At 45.3% G+C, this 14,267-nt stretch overlaps 2 non-coding genes across 2 annotated transcripts; one reads left to right on the top strand and one right to left on the bottom strand.

The window, feature by feature from the left end:
• The first annotated feature begins 2,630 nt into the window (after positions 1-2,630).
• LOC127812407 (small nucleolar RNA R71) lies at positions 2,631-2,735 on the top strand. Its single transcript, XR_008025909.1, has one exon. It is a non-coding gene; the product is annotated as a small nucleolar RNA R71 (small nucleolar RNA).
• Positions 2,736-7,006: 4,271 nt separating this feature from the next.
• Positions 7,007-7,162, bottom strand: LOC127812364 (5.8S ribosomal RNA). The gene has a single exon (XR_008025870.1). It is a non-coding gene; the product is annotated as a 5.8S ribosomal RNA (ribosomal RNA).
• Between the last annotated feature and the right edge of the window lie 7,105 nt (positions 7,163-14,267).

The raw sequence follows: 14,267 nt of genomic DNA, 5'->3' as shown, positions 1-14,267 counted from the left end.
AGGGGCAGGTGAAGGTGGTCTTCTCTTGATCCTCTGGGGCTATGCAAATCTGAAAGTATCCAGAAAAACCGTCAAGGAAACAATAGTGTGACTTACCAGCCAACCTCTCCAACATCTGATCAATGAATGGAAGGGGGAAATGATCTTTTCTGGTTGCTTGGTTCAGCTTTCTATAATCAATGCAGACTCTCCAACTGTTCTGCACTCTCATGGGGATGAGCTCATTGTGCTCATTTGGGACCACCGTGATGCCCGTCTTTTTTGGAACAACCTGCACGGGACTCACCCACTTGCTGTCAGAAATAGGGTAAATAATACCGGCTGCAAGTAATTTACTTACCTCCTGTTTTACCACATCAAGGATGGTTGGGTTAAGTCTTCTTTGAGGCTGCCTTGCTGGTTTTGCTCCTTCCTCCAATAAAATACGATGCATGCAAACAGATGGGCTGATTCCAGTTATGTCCGCTAAAGTCCACCCAATTGCTTTCTTATTATTTTTCAGCACATCCAGCAACTTTCTCTCTTGGTCAGGCTGCAAGTTGTTTGCAATGATGACTGGCAGCTTCTCATCTTTCTCCAAGAATGCATACTTGAGGTGCTGAGGCAAAGGCTTGCACTGAATGGTGGGTGGCTGCTGCAAAGAGGGGGCTGATCTATTTGACTGGAACTCTAACTCCAAGGCACTATCAACTTGCTCAACAAGGTTAGCAGCACTATCTTCCACTTGGGAAATGTTAGCATCAAAATCAAACTCATGTCTATGCAAAAATTCAGCAATCTCTAAGCATGCAGCACATTGACTCTCTCCATCACTACAATTAGTGCAAATAATCGTATCTGGGAACTCATGCACAGTGGGGAATTTATCAATTAAATCAGAAGACTCAGAACATGCTTCATTCACTAACAGGTCAACTCTATTTACTTGAAAAGTGGAATGATCCTCAGCAGGGAATTTCATGGCATCAAGTATCTTGAAGTTAATTGTCTTACCAGCAAATTCCATGGAAAGTGTACCCTCATGCACATTGATAATAGTTCTAGCAGTTTTTAAGAATGGTCTCCCTAGGATCAAGGGTGCATGCTCAAGTGTGCTGTTATCTTCCATATTCAAAACATAAAAATCTGCTGGAAAGATTAAATCCTTAACCTTAACCAGCACATCTTCTAGGACTCCAGTGGGGTGTGCAGTACTTTTATTGGCTAGTTGGACAACCACTCCTGTTGGCTTCAAAGGACCACACTGCAATGAAGCATAAATAGAGTTAGGCATGACATTAATGGATGCACCTAAATCTAGTAAAGCATTGCTAAATTGCATGTCTCCTATAGTACAAGGAATGGAGAACATCCCTGGATCTTTACACTTTGCTGGCATGGCAGGTTGGATAAGGGCAGAGACATTTCTCCCAAGGTTGATCTTCTCATTCCCCATAAGCTTCCTCTTGTGAGTACACAAATCCTTGAGAAATTTTGCATACTTGGGGATCTGTCTAATGGCTTCAAGGAGGGGAATGTTGACTTCAACTTTCTGGAATGTTTCCAGAATCTCTTTATCCACTTCGGCTTCTGCTCTTTTCTTGTTTTGTGTTGCTCGATGTGGGAATGGTAGGGGCTGGATGTTGGAAGACTCTCCTTGTTCTTGATAGCTGGAGTTTGGCTGCTTGGCTTCTTGGACTGAGGAAGGTTGCTGCTCTTTGCTACCCTCTACATTCTGCTCCTCTACATGTTGCTCCATGTTTGATGATGGTGGAGGGGTTGGGGTGATCACTTCTTTTCCACTTCGAAGCATGATGGCACTAACATTACCTCTTGGATTGGCAACTGGTTGTGAAGGAAGCTGCCCCGAACCTTGACTCCTTAACTCATTGATGTTTGTGGCTAGCTGGCCTATTTGGGTCTCCAAATTTTGAATGGTGGTTTCTGTTTTCTGTTGGAATTGGAGTGTATTGGCTGCTAGTTGTTTGACAAGATCATCTAAGGTAGGTTCTGACTTGGGTAATGGTGGTGCTTGTTGCATGGCTTGATTCTGCCTTGGTGGTGGAGTATGGTTGCTTGAAGGATGGAACCTCTGCTGAAATGGTTGATTCTGGTGGTATGGCTGCTGGTGCACATGTTGATTGGAAGGGCTGCCATATCTGAGGTTCGGATGGTCTCTCCAACCTGGATTGTAGGTGGCTGAGTATGGGTCATACCTATTGGAAGGTTGTGGTTGGCTGTGCTGCTGGTGCTGGAATGGTCTTCCAGGAAAAATGCCTGCACATGTCTCATTATTTTCTTGCAACTGTGGGCATTGGTCTGTTGTATGGGATGGCAAGGAGCAAATGCCACAAAGCTGCTGTTGCTTTCTCTCTAATGCCAACTGCCTGACCATGGAAGCCAATTCCTCAAGCTTGTTTTCCATCCTTTGCTGGTCCATAGTGGCAGCCACATTGACTTCATTTATGGCTTTTGTAGGAGTGTTAATTCTGGTGCCAAACTGCTGGGCATTTTGTGCCATCTTTGATATCAGCTCTTGTGCAGCTGCTGGGGTCTTCTCTGCCAAGGCTCCTCCACTTGCAGCATCTACCAAGTATCTGTCCATGGGGATTAGACCTTCATAGAGATACTGAATTAGGAGTTGGTCACTTATCTGATGGTGAGGGCAGCTGGAACACAACTTCTTGAACCTCTCCCAATACTCATGTAGAGTCTCACCACTCATCTGCCTTATACCACAAATTTCCTTCCTTATTGATGCTGTTCTGGAGGCTGGAAAGAATTTTTCCAGGAAGATCCTCTTCAATCCATCCCAGCTGGTGATAGCAGCTGGTGGCAGGTAGTAGAGCCAATCTTTGGCTGATCCATCAAGTGAGAATGGGAAGGCTCTCAGCTTGATCTGCTCTTCATCTACTCCTTGTGGCCGCATGGTTGAGCAAACAACATGAAATTCTTTCAGATGCTTGTGTGGATCCTCTCCTGCAAGACCATGAAACTTGGGCAACAAATGGATCAGTCCAGACTTAAGTTCGAAGTTGGCATCTAGCTGTGGGTATTGAATACATAGGGGCTGGTAATGCACATCAGGTGCAGCCAGCTCTCTAATAGTTCTACCATCCAAATGACCATGATTTGCATTATTTCCATGATTTCCATTATTGCCATTACCATTATTTCCATTATTTGCATTGTTTGCATTATCTCCATTACCATTATCTGCCATATTGATGAATGCTGGAATAGGTTCAGATGAAGTGTTAGACACACTATTAGGGTCAATCCTATCCCGAGACTTAAGCTCTCTAGCTTGCCTTCTAAGAGTGTTCTCTAATTCAAGATCCAAGTCAAGTAATGTTTTCTTAGATGACCTGGTCATGCACTAGAGATCAGCACAAAAACAGCACACAAAATGGCCTATGCATACCAAGAACACAGAAACACAAACAAAAACACACAAGCAGAAACAAAAACACTAAAAACCACAAACACAAAAACACAAAAACAGGTCAAACAATAAGCCCTTAGACGATTTTTTTATGCAATTTTTCACAAAATTTCAACACAAAAACACTGAGGGACCTAAAAACACTAAAAACCACACCAAATTAGCCACTGAGAAACACAAAATGGCCCAAAAAGTGGTCTAAACGTTGGAATTTGGCCAAAAAAGGCTCTTCTCACGGCAAAGCTGTGACTATTGATCCCCACACCCCCATTTCTTTGGACACCAAAAATCAGCTCAATCGGAGCAAGTGAAAAGCTGTGAACAGTAACCGGGAAACTGAAAATTTTTTTTCAAAACCTACTCCTATTTTGCCTTAGAAACCATTCTATATGCAATAAAACATCAAGGAAAGCATATGGACTTGAAAGAATATCAAGTAGGGATGAGAAAGGAAGAGGATAGCACCGGTATCTCGAGCTCAATCCTTAAATAATGCTATCTGTCATGAAGGTTGTCAAAACCGCTGCTGAATGGAAGGCTGCTGCTGGTTGCTTTCTTTTGGTTGCAGCTGCTGGTGTCTTCTGCCAAACGGAAATGGAGATTAGTGTGGAAGGTAAAGACAACGTTGAATGGAGTGTTAAAAGAGAGGAAACAAAAGGAAAATGTGAGAAAGAAAAATGGAATATCCTCTTGGTCAGGTGATCTGCTGTCAGAGGCAGAAAAGTGGGATTCAGAGCATTCTAAAAATAGTTATGCTGTCCTGATCTGCTGCAGGCTTGTCTACTTGCTGTGTGAGCTTGCTTTTCAGTGCCTATTAGAGTACATGAAGATCAGAGAAGGACACAAATAAGGTGTGATACAGAAAAAATCAGAGAAGGACTGCAGGGTTGCTTTGCTTTTTCAGTTGCTGCAGGGTTGCTTTTTCAGTTGTTCAGGTTGTGCAGCCCTCTCCAACAGCCACTTCTTGGTTCAAAAATGATTCCAAAAACGAGAAAACATAAAAGGAAAATACACACAAACAAAAAGAAGATCGAAAAGGCAAATGAGGCTTCTCTGTTGCTGCTTGCTATCAGTTTATCTCAAGAACAGAATAGCTTTTCACCAAGAACACCAAACTGATAACCTTCTCAACAACTGATAGCCTTTTCACCAAGAACACAAAACAAACAAAAACACTCAAACAAGAAAACAAAACAAACATAAAATAGGGTCGGTCCTCTATGTTTTTAGAAGAAAAAACTTGGCTCCCCGGCAACGGCGCCAAAATTCTGACCGGCTATCGAACCGCTCCAGAATTAGAGATCTATGTTTGCATCTCTTCTCTAGTTTGCAGCAAAGTGCACCCTAGGTCATCTCTCACAAGGAGCCTCACTTTCTTCTACCAACAAAGGAGAACCAACATAACCAATAACAGTTTGTTTGGGGGGGGGTTTTGACAGAAAACTAATTGGCAAAACAGAAATATGAAGATGGATGAAAAAAATCAATAAGAGGAGTGCAACCGGCTGTGTATTTGTCTCCTATGTGAAATCTTCCTTGTCCACTCTATATATCTTGGTTTGCTAGATGCTTTGATCTCCGGAAAACAAACTCAAGCATCCCCAACAACCGTCCAAGGATTAGAATGATTGGAAATAACAAAATGAATGCAGAAATCTCTTGCAAACAACATGCAACCATTCACTCTCTATTCAACCTATCCGGACCTATGCAAGAACAACCGTTCAAGCACACAATATTCATTTCCGAGATGTTATACCAACCGGCTATAACATTCTGTTCTCTTAAGCATTTAACAGAAAATGAAACCATGCAAGCTCACACAAACCTGCCATGAACTCCATGCATTCACAAATCTGCTCAAACTAAACCAAATAGAATTGAATAAGAAACAAACAACAAACCAGATTCTTGTAGCTCATTTGGGACTCAAATTCCACATGGATTCAAGACACACAACCGGTTACAAAATGTTCTAGCCTATCATTACAGCAAGGAAAACAGAATGGAACAAAAATGTAGAAAACAGAAAAATGCTATAATGATAAAAACGGGTAGAATCCTCTCTATTTTCTCCTCTCTTTCTCTATGATGATATCTGAAAATTAATGCTAAGAGGCCTTAAATACATGGCCAAGAAAGAAAGGAAAGGCTAGGGAGGCTAGGGTTGGGCCTAGCCCAACAGAAAACAAGTGAGCCCAAGTCTGCTCCTTTATTGTAGGCCCAAGCTCCTTTAGTAGGCCCAAGCTCCTTTAGTAGGCCCAAGCTCCTTTAGTTGAGCCAAAGCTCCTTTAGCCCATCCAATATTCCCTAAAGCCTGGATCCATAGAGTAGAGGTAAGATAGAAAATAGTGTAAGGACAATTTGAAGCATAATAAAATAGAAACAATGAAATATCAGCAAAAATTGCTTCAAATGGCCTAATAAGAGTGAGGTGAAATGCCAAAATATGGTATAAATATGCATGCTATCAGGGCCTCCACCACAGTTTCCTCTGGCTTCGCCCCGCTCAGGCATAGTTCACCATCTTTCGGGTCCCGACAGGCATGCTCGCGCTCGAACCCTTCTCATAAGATCGAGGTCGATCGGCGGTGCAGCCCCCCGCGCGGGGGGGCATCCCGCCAATTAGCTTCCTTGCGTCTCGCGGGTTTACTCGCCCGTTGACTCGCACGCATGCCAGACTCCTTGGTCCGTGTTTCAAGACGGACCGAATGGGAAGCCCACTGGCCGGTGCCGGGAGCGCGCAGGTGCCGAGGCACGCTGCAGGCGCGCGCTGCCAGCCACGGTCGGGGCGAAGGCGTGTCTGCGGGCCTGTCGACAGCCCAGGCTTCGGCCTTCGCCCCAACCCACACCGGTCCGCACCCCGAGCCTATCGGCGGACCAGCGAAGCCGTTCCACATCCGACCGGGGCGCATCGCCGGCCCCCATCCGCTTCCCTCTCGATAATTTCAACCACTCTTTGACTCTCTTTTCAAAGTCCTTTTCATCTTTCCCTCACGGTACTTGTTTGCTATCGGTCTCTCGCCCATGTTTAGCCTTGGACGGAATTTACCGCCCGATTGGGGCTGCATTCCCAAACAACCCGACTCGCCGACAGGGTCTGGGCACGACGGGGCTCTCACCCTCTCCGGCGCCCCCTTCCAGGGGACTTGGGCCCGGTCCGCCACTGAGGACGCTTCTCCAGACTACAATTCGAACGGCGGGGCCGCCGATTCTCAAGCTGGGCTCTTCCCGGTTCGCTCGTCGTTACTAAGGGAATCCTGGTTAGTTTCTCTTCCTCCGCTTATTGATATGCTTAAACTGAGCGGGTAGTCCCACCTGACCTGGAGTCGCGTCGTGGGCGGCGCCCTGGGGCATCGCTCGGGGGTCGCGGGGGGCACTCCTACCGGTGAAGGGGCACTAGCCAGGACGCGAATGTGCTTTGGGTACAACCACCATCGGCCGTGACCGCTGCCACCGGGATCCCTCTTTTCGGGCCGACCGCGCCCTCGCGAGGCACGGGGGGCCAGGTTCCTCCCCACCCCCGCGCGCGCGCCCGTCCCCTGGCGAAAGACGCTGGGCGGGATGGGGCGACGGCGTGCGTGACGCCCAGGCAGACGTGCCCTCGGCCGGATGGCTTTGGGCGCAACTTGCGTTCAAAGACTCGATAGTTCACAGGATTCTGCAATTCACACCAAGTATCGCATTTCGCTACGTTCTTCATCGATGTGAGAGCCGAGATATCCGTTGCCGAGAGTCATTTTTGCGTCAGTGAAAAAGGCGGCGCCCCGTCGCACCCGCTGCGGGGGTCGGGGGCACGCTCGTTTGTTTCGTTTTCCTTTGCGCGTCCTGCGCCGGTGTTTGTTGTTCGTCGCGAGAGACAGCGGCCGCACGCCCCCCGCAACGGGAAGGGGCCGGGCGCCACGGAGGGCCCCGCCCCCTCCCGGTGTGTGGGTTTTTTTTTTTTTTTTTTACTAGTTTGCGGGTCGTTCTGCTCTCGTGGGGCTCGACAATGATCCTTCCGCAGGTTCATCTACGGAAACCTTGTTACGACTTCTCCTTCCTCTAAATGATAAGGTTCAGTGAACTTCTCGCGATATCGCTGGCAGCGAACCGCCCACATCGCCGCGATCCGAACACTTCACCGGACCATTCAATAGGTAGGAGCGACGGGCGGTGTGTACAAAGGGCAGGGACGTAGTCAACGCGAGCTGATGACTCGCGCTTACTAGGAATTCCTCGTTGAAGACCAACAATTGCAATGATCTATCCCCATCACGATGAAATTTCAAAGATTACCCGGGCCTGTCGGCCAAGGCTATAGACTCGTTGAATACATCAGTGTAGCGCGCGTGCGACCCAGAACATCTAAGGGCATCACAGACCTGTTATTGCCTCAAACTTCCGTGGCCTGAAAGGCCATAGGCCCTCTAAGAAGCTAGCTGTGGAGGGTCACCTCCACATAGCTAGTTAACAGGCTGAGGTCTCGTTCGTTAACGGAATTAACCAGACAAATCGCTCCACCAACTAAGAACGGCCATGCACCACCACCCATAGAATCAAGAAAGAGCTCTCAGTCAAAGAGCTCTCAGTCAAAGTGGGGTTAGAGAGAGAGTGTCTCACTGGGAGGGGGGGCGATTTTAGTTTTCCTTCTCGCGGTTGCCTTACTGTGTGATTGTTTGCTGATTCTTTGCGTGGTTCAGTGATTTCCAAGCCAGAAATCATTGTTCATTGTTCGATTACTCTGTGTTGGATGCGGATTGGCCGTTCAATCGGGTCAGCGTATGCTTCATTGAAGCAGATTTCAAAATAATTCAAATTTTCGATTTTCCCGCCTACCACTTTTTGAATTTTCAACGCTGTTCTGTGCTGCAAAGCCAGTGCAGCTGCTGCGATTTCTCTTTGTGGTGGTCCCCGTCCGTCAGCCAAGGGCTCCTTTGATTCGTTTTTGGTTCTGGGTGGCCTCGGCCATGTCAGACCATTGAGAACTGAGGTTCACCTGGGTCTGATATTTTATTTGGTCATCCTCCATGGCCAATAAAAGCATTCCTCCTTCTGTTCTAGAGGGCCCAGCTGCTGAAACAGCAGTTAATGGTGATGCTGCGTCATCACGCATTTCTGAGAAGCCAGAGGGTGATGAACTGGAAGGATCCTCTAAGTCATGCACCTTAGGAGACGTGGATACTATCTCGGCCAATCGTGTAGAAGGGCCCAGTGAGGCTAATACTTCAAATCCATCTGCTCCCAAACCTTCATCTCCATGGGTGGGTCTATTTAAGGACTCCAAGGAAAAGCAAGCTCATGGCTTCTCTCTACCAAAGTTTGAGTTCACAGATGAGATGCTGGTTGTAGACCCCATTGAGCTGGATAACGTTGACCGATCCTTTGGCCATTGTTTAATGGGCTATTTTGCTGGTAAATTCTCAGGTAAACAAGCACTTTTAAAACTCTGCAACTCATGGGGGGTCTCATACCAGTATTTCCCTCACTTAAGCGGATGGCTTATATTTAAATTTGGAGATGCTGCATCCAGAGACCAAGTTCTTAGGGGAGGCCCATATTTTGCATATGGAAGACCCTTATTTCTTAAGGTTATGCCTTCCTGTTTCGAATTCAATGAAACGTTGGATGTTCATCTTCCTCTTTGGGTTAGATTTCCTGGCCTTCCGGTTGATTTTTGGAATCCTACTCTTCTGGGCAGAATCGCATCTAGATTGGGGGTGCCCATTGCAAGCCACCGAAATACTGCAACCAAAGAGAGGCTCTCCTTTGCTCGAGCTCTCGTGGAGGTCGATGTCTCTAAAGACTTAGTCCGTGAGATCACCCTCATGATGCCATGCGGGAAGCTTCGTCACCAACATGTCATTTACGAATATGAGCAACAATTTTGTCCGATTTGTATGGCTTTTGGCCATATCCATGAGCTATGCAAGGCCAAAAAACCAAAACCGATCCCAACTGAGATGCCAACCTTGGTCCCTCAGGTTGCTCCTGAAGTGGGTGAGGGATGCCCAGATCCTATTTCTCAGCAACAACCGGATCCTATTTCTCAGCACCAATCGGATCCTCCATTGAAGGATAAGGAGTAGGCTTCTGATATGTGCAGGGATGAAGCCTTGGAGACTACACCGAATAAGGGTCAACCTGAAGCCACTGAGGCTGATGACGATGGGGACTATGAGCAAGTGATCTCTAAAAGAAAGAAGAAATCTGAGAAATCTAAGGCTGCCAAGCTGAAGAAGAAGATTGATTCCCTACCAAAGGTAAAGGATAAATCTGATTCCTCCCATAGTCAATCCGAAGACAAAGCATCTAAGATTCTGAATGAAGCTAATCCTTCTCAAAGCCGTCCAAGTGATAAGGTATAGAAAGCATCGAAAGATTCAGACAGCCGCTTGGCTAAGGTTTTCGTGCAACCCCGCGACTTAAGGAAGAAGGGCCCTGCCGTTCGTATTCCATCATGATTATTTCCAACTGGAACATCAGGGGCCTCAACATGCCCCTGAAACAAAATGGGGTTAAGCGCCTCATTAATCAGCATCATGTAAGTGTTATGTCTATTTTAGAGACTAAGCTCAATTCATCCAAGCTACTTCAGTTCATGTGTAGAAAGTTCCCTGGTTGGGAGGAGGTTAATAATTTTCAAGTGCACTCTGCTGAGCGCATCTTGGTTATTTGGGACCCCTCGAAGTTAAGTTTGGAGCCTTTGGAGATCTCTCCCCAAGCCATCCATTGCCGCATTGGCTGTAAGATTTCTGGTTGCAGTTTTCTTGCAAGCTTTATATACGCTTTTAATTCTGTTCTAGGCAGGCGTTCCTTATGGCAGAATCTTTTGAATTTTGCGGACAATTATTCTGATCCGTGGATCGTTCTGGGTGATTTTAATTGTGTCCTCCATGCTAAGGAGAAGATAAATGGGGCAGCTATCACCCCATATGAAACCATTGGTTTATTGGATTGCTGCTTATCTACGGGTCTCACGGACTTAGCTTCTATTGGCTGCTTTTATACTTGGTCAAACAACACTGTTTGCTCCAAGTTGGATCGTGTAATGATTAATCATGCTTGGCTGGCCAGCAGCTTTTCGGGTCATGCCAATTTCTTGCCTGCAGGTTTCCTATCAGATCACTCTCCATGTGTTGTGTCCCTACTTCAACAGTGGGACTCTCACAAGAAACCTTTTCGATTCTTTAATATGTGGGCAGATCATGAGGATTTTTTCAATATTGTCAGTTTTGTTTTCCAGCAGCATGTCTATGGAACTAAACAATTCAGCTTATGCAGGAAGCTTAAGTTGCTTAAGAGTCCCCTCAGATGCTTGAACCAGAAGCATTTCAGCCACATTTCTTCCCGTGTTGCTTTGGCTGATAAAGAGCTTGAGGAAGCTCAGCTCTTATTCAATGCCAACCCTCAGAATCAGGCTCTTCAAGCTCAGATTACCATGATGCGGAAGCGTGCTTTCTTTTTAAAAGAAGCTGAAAGATCCTTTTTTCACCAGCAAGCAAAGTGCAACTACCTTAAATTCAGTGACAGGTGCACTAAATTCTTTCATGCTATTGTTAAGCGTAATTCTAAGCGAAATTTTATTGCAGCCATATCTAGAGATGATGGGTCTGTCACTACTACCACTGAGGGCGTGGCTAGTGAATTTATTCAATTTTATGAAGGCTTGTTGGGCTCCTCCAAGCACTATGAGGCCATTGATCCTCAAATCTTATGTTCTGGGCCATGTATCTCCTCGAATCAGGCCATTGCTCTTTCCCAGAATATTTCCAGTCAGGAAATTAAGGCTGCACTATTTAGCATTAGGGACGAGAAGGCCCCTGGGCCGGATAGTTTCTCTACTTGCTTTTTGATCGGGGCTGTCGAACACCAATAGATTAGATAAATGATGATTTGGATTTGCAGCAAGAGTGCAACCCTAAGTCGTCTCCCAACGAACCTTCAACGGATCTGTCAAAACAAGGTTAAACTGGGGGGAAAGTTTTTGATGAAAAACAGAAAACTAAATAAGCAAGAACACAAGAAATCAAGATGCAATCAATTGCAAACCAACCTTCTATCCCAGTTTTCATCGCCTTCTCAATAAATCATTTGTTTAGTTTCAATTCTCAAATCAAAAACCAGAATAATCCTTTAACAACCGCCAAAGATTGGAAAGAAAACCAATAAACAGATTTCAGAAACCTCTTAGTTCGATTTATCAGTTTTTATTCCCCTTATTGCACAGATTCGAGACTAATTGTTCTTGCTTCTAGTTAAAGCCTCAAACGAGCACAAAAACCTTGGATTCTCAAACAAAGACAATGCATGCATTCATCCAACCGGCATCAACACATACACAGATTTAAGAGAGAACAGAAACAAGAGAACAACAAAGTTAAAACAAAAAAAACAGATTTCCATTAAAGCCAAAGACTCAAACCGGGAACAAGGATGGTATTGCAACTGATTACAGAACCTTAGCCTTCCATCTTGATAAGAACAGTGGAGAGCAGGAAAGTTGGCTACTGTTCACGTCCTTCCAAAGAATACCCCCCAAATCGGCCACTTAAGGTGCTTAAGTAGGGCTTAAGGAAGAAACCCTAGGTTACTTCCACTTCACATCCGATTTCGGATAGGTTAGAGCGCGTTATGGGCTTCGGCCTCTTCATAAGAATTGTAGATTAGGAAGATTAGATTAATTTGGGCTTTTGAATCACTTGATTTGGATATCGGACGCCCAAGATATGGCCCTTTTAAGGAATCAGCATCTGTGCAGCTTTCCTAATTTGACCCAACTTCCTAGTCCCGACTTTGAAGTGCTGTTTGAAGGCCCAAACGAACTCGGATTTGGACAAAACATACCTTTCCAGAAATCCATAGAAGTCCTCTACAATATCTCTGAAGACATCATCTTCATTTTGGAACTTTATCTTGGCCAAAATACTGAAGGAAGTGCAGGAGGTTAAATCTGCTAAAATTGCCCTTATTTCTCTTTCTCCAATTTCCAAGATATCTCATTGCCATCAAGACGTCTCATGCCCCATATCATGCTCCCATAGCCCTAAACCTGGAAAAATAAAGTAAAATAGTGTGAAGCCCAATTCCTATAAAATAAAACCAAGATGAATAAAAAGGACACAACTAATGTGCAAAAAGACTAAATTTGAGGGTTAAATAGTATGAGAATATGTGTTCTATCACTTTTTCAAAAAAGCTTGGCCTATTGTTGGTGTGCAATTCACAGAGGCTGTCCTGGAATTTTTTTCCTCAGGGTCTCTTCTCAAACAGATCAATCACGCAGCCATTACTCTTATTCCCAAGTCAAAGCATACCAGCGTTGTTGGTGATTTTAGGCCTATTGCTTGCTGCTCCGTCATTTACAAGGTTATTTCCAAAGTTTTAGCTTCTAGGCTTGCTTTGGTTCTGGATTCCATTATTGATAGCGCTCAATCAACATTTGTCAAGGGCAGGAGTCTTATGGAAAACGTTCACCTAGCCCAAGAGATCCTTCGCAATTACAGCCGCAAGAGGATATCGCCTAGATGTCTTATCAAGGTTGATATCCGTAAAGCCTTTGATTCAGTTAATTGGGGCTTCCTTCAGCAGATTTTGAATGGCCTCGGGTTTCCCTCTACTTTCTCCAAGTGGATCATGGAGTGTGTTTGCTCTACCTCTTATTCCATCATGGTCAACGGAAGTATGCATAGTTTTTTCAAGGGCCAGCAAGGCCTTAGGCAAGGGGACCCACTATCTCCCTTTTTATTTGTCCTTTGTGTTGAATATCTGTCCAGAACCCTCAAAAAAGCCACTGTGAATTTCGATTTTAATTTCCACCCAAAGTGCAGTGCTCTGAACATCTCGCACCTAGCATTTACTCATGACTTGATGTTATTTTCTAGAGGTGATATTATTTCTGTTAAAATCCTTATGAGCTGCCTCCATAAATTCGAAGTTTGTTCAGGGCTTTCTGCTAATGTTCTTAAATCCAGGCTTTACCCTGCGGGTATCAACAGCAGTGATTTAAATCAGATCCTTGCAGCCACAAATTTCCCTATTGGTGATCTTCCCTTCCGATACTTGGGCATTCCCCTCGCTGCGAAAAAGCTCAAGGTAATGCACTATGGGCCTCTCACGGACAAAATTTCGGATAGCATCAATGCTTGGGCCGCCTCCTCACTTTCATATGCCGAAAGATTCGAGCTCATAAGAGCTGTCCTTCAAGGTACCGAGTGCTTCTGGTTATCTATTCTGCCTGTTCCAGCGGCTGTTTTAGAGAAGCTTTACAGACTTTGCCGGTTTTTCTTATGGAACTCCAAGTCTGCCCTTGTTGCTTGGCGTGATATCTGCCTTCCCAAATCTGAGGGAGGGCTTGGTCTAAAAGACCTTCAAAGTTGGAATTCAGCTTTTCTTGTCAAGGTCCTTTGGAATATCCACTGTAAGAAGGATTCCTTATGGATCCGATGGGTCCACCAACACTATCTAGCCACTACTTCAATTTGGGAGCTGAGAGTCAAGAGAGATGACTCGCCCCTCATAAAGAGGATCCTAGCAATAAGGGATGCCCTATGTGTTGCTAAAGGATCTCCCTTGGCTGCTATCAGTATGCTTTCTGGATGGGCTTGCGATGAAGCACTTAATATTTCTCAAGCCTATAAATTCAAAGATTACCCGGGCCTGTCGGCCAAGGCTATAGACTCGTTGAATACATCAGTGTAGCGCGCGTACGGCCCAGAACATCTAAGGTCATCACAAACCTGTTATTGCCTCAAACTTCATGGCCTGAAAGGCCATAGTCCCTCTAAGAAGCTAGCTGTGGAGGGTCACCTCCATATAGCTAGTTAGTAGGCTGAGGTCTCGTTCATTAACGGAATTAACCAGA

Source organism: Diospyros lotus, chromosome 10, assembly GCF_014633365.1.
Source record: "Diospyros lotus cultivar Yz01 chromosome 10, ASM1463336v1, whole genome shotgun sequence".
NCBI classification, from domain to species: Eukaryota; Viridiplantae; Streptophyta; class Magnoliopsida; order Ericales; family Ebenaceae; genus Diospyros; species Diospyros lotus.
The sequence above is the reverse complement of the archived record's forward strand: the minus strand, read 5'-3'. Positions and strand labels throughout refer to the sequence as shown.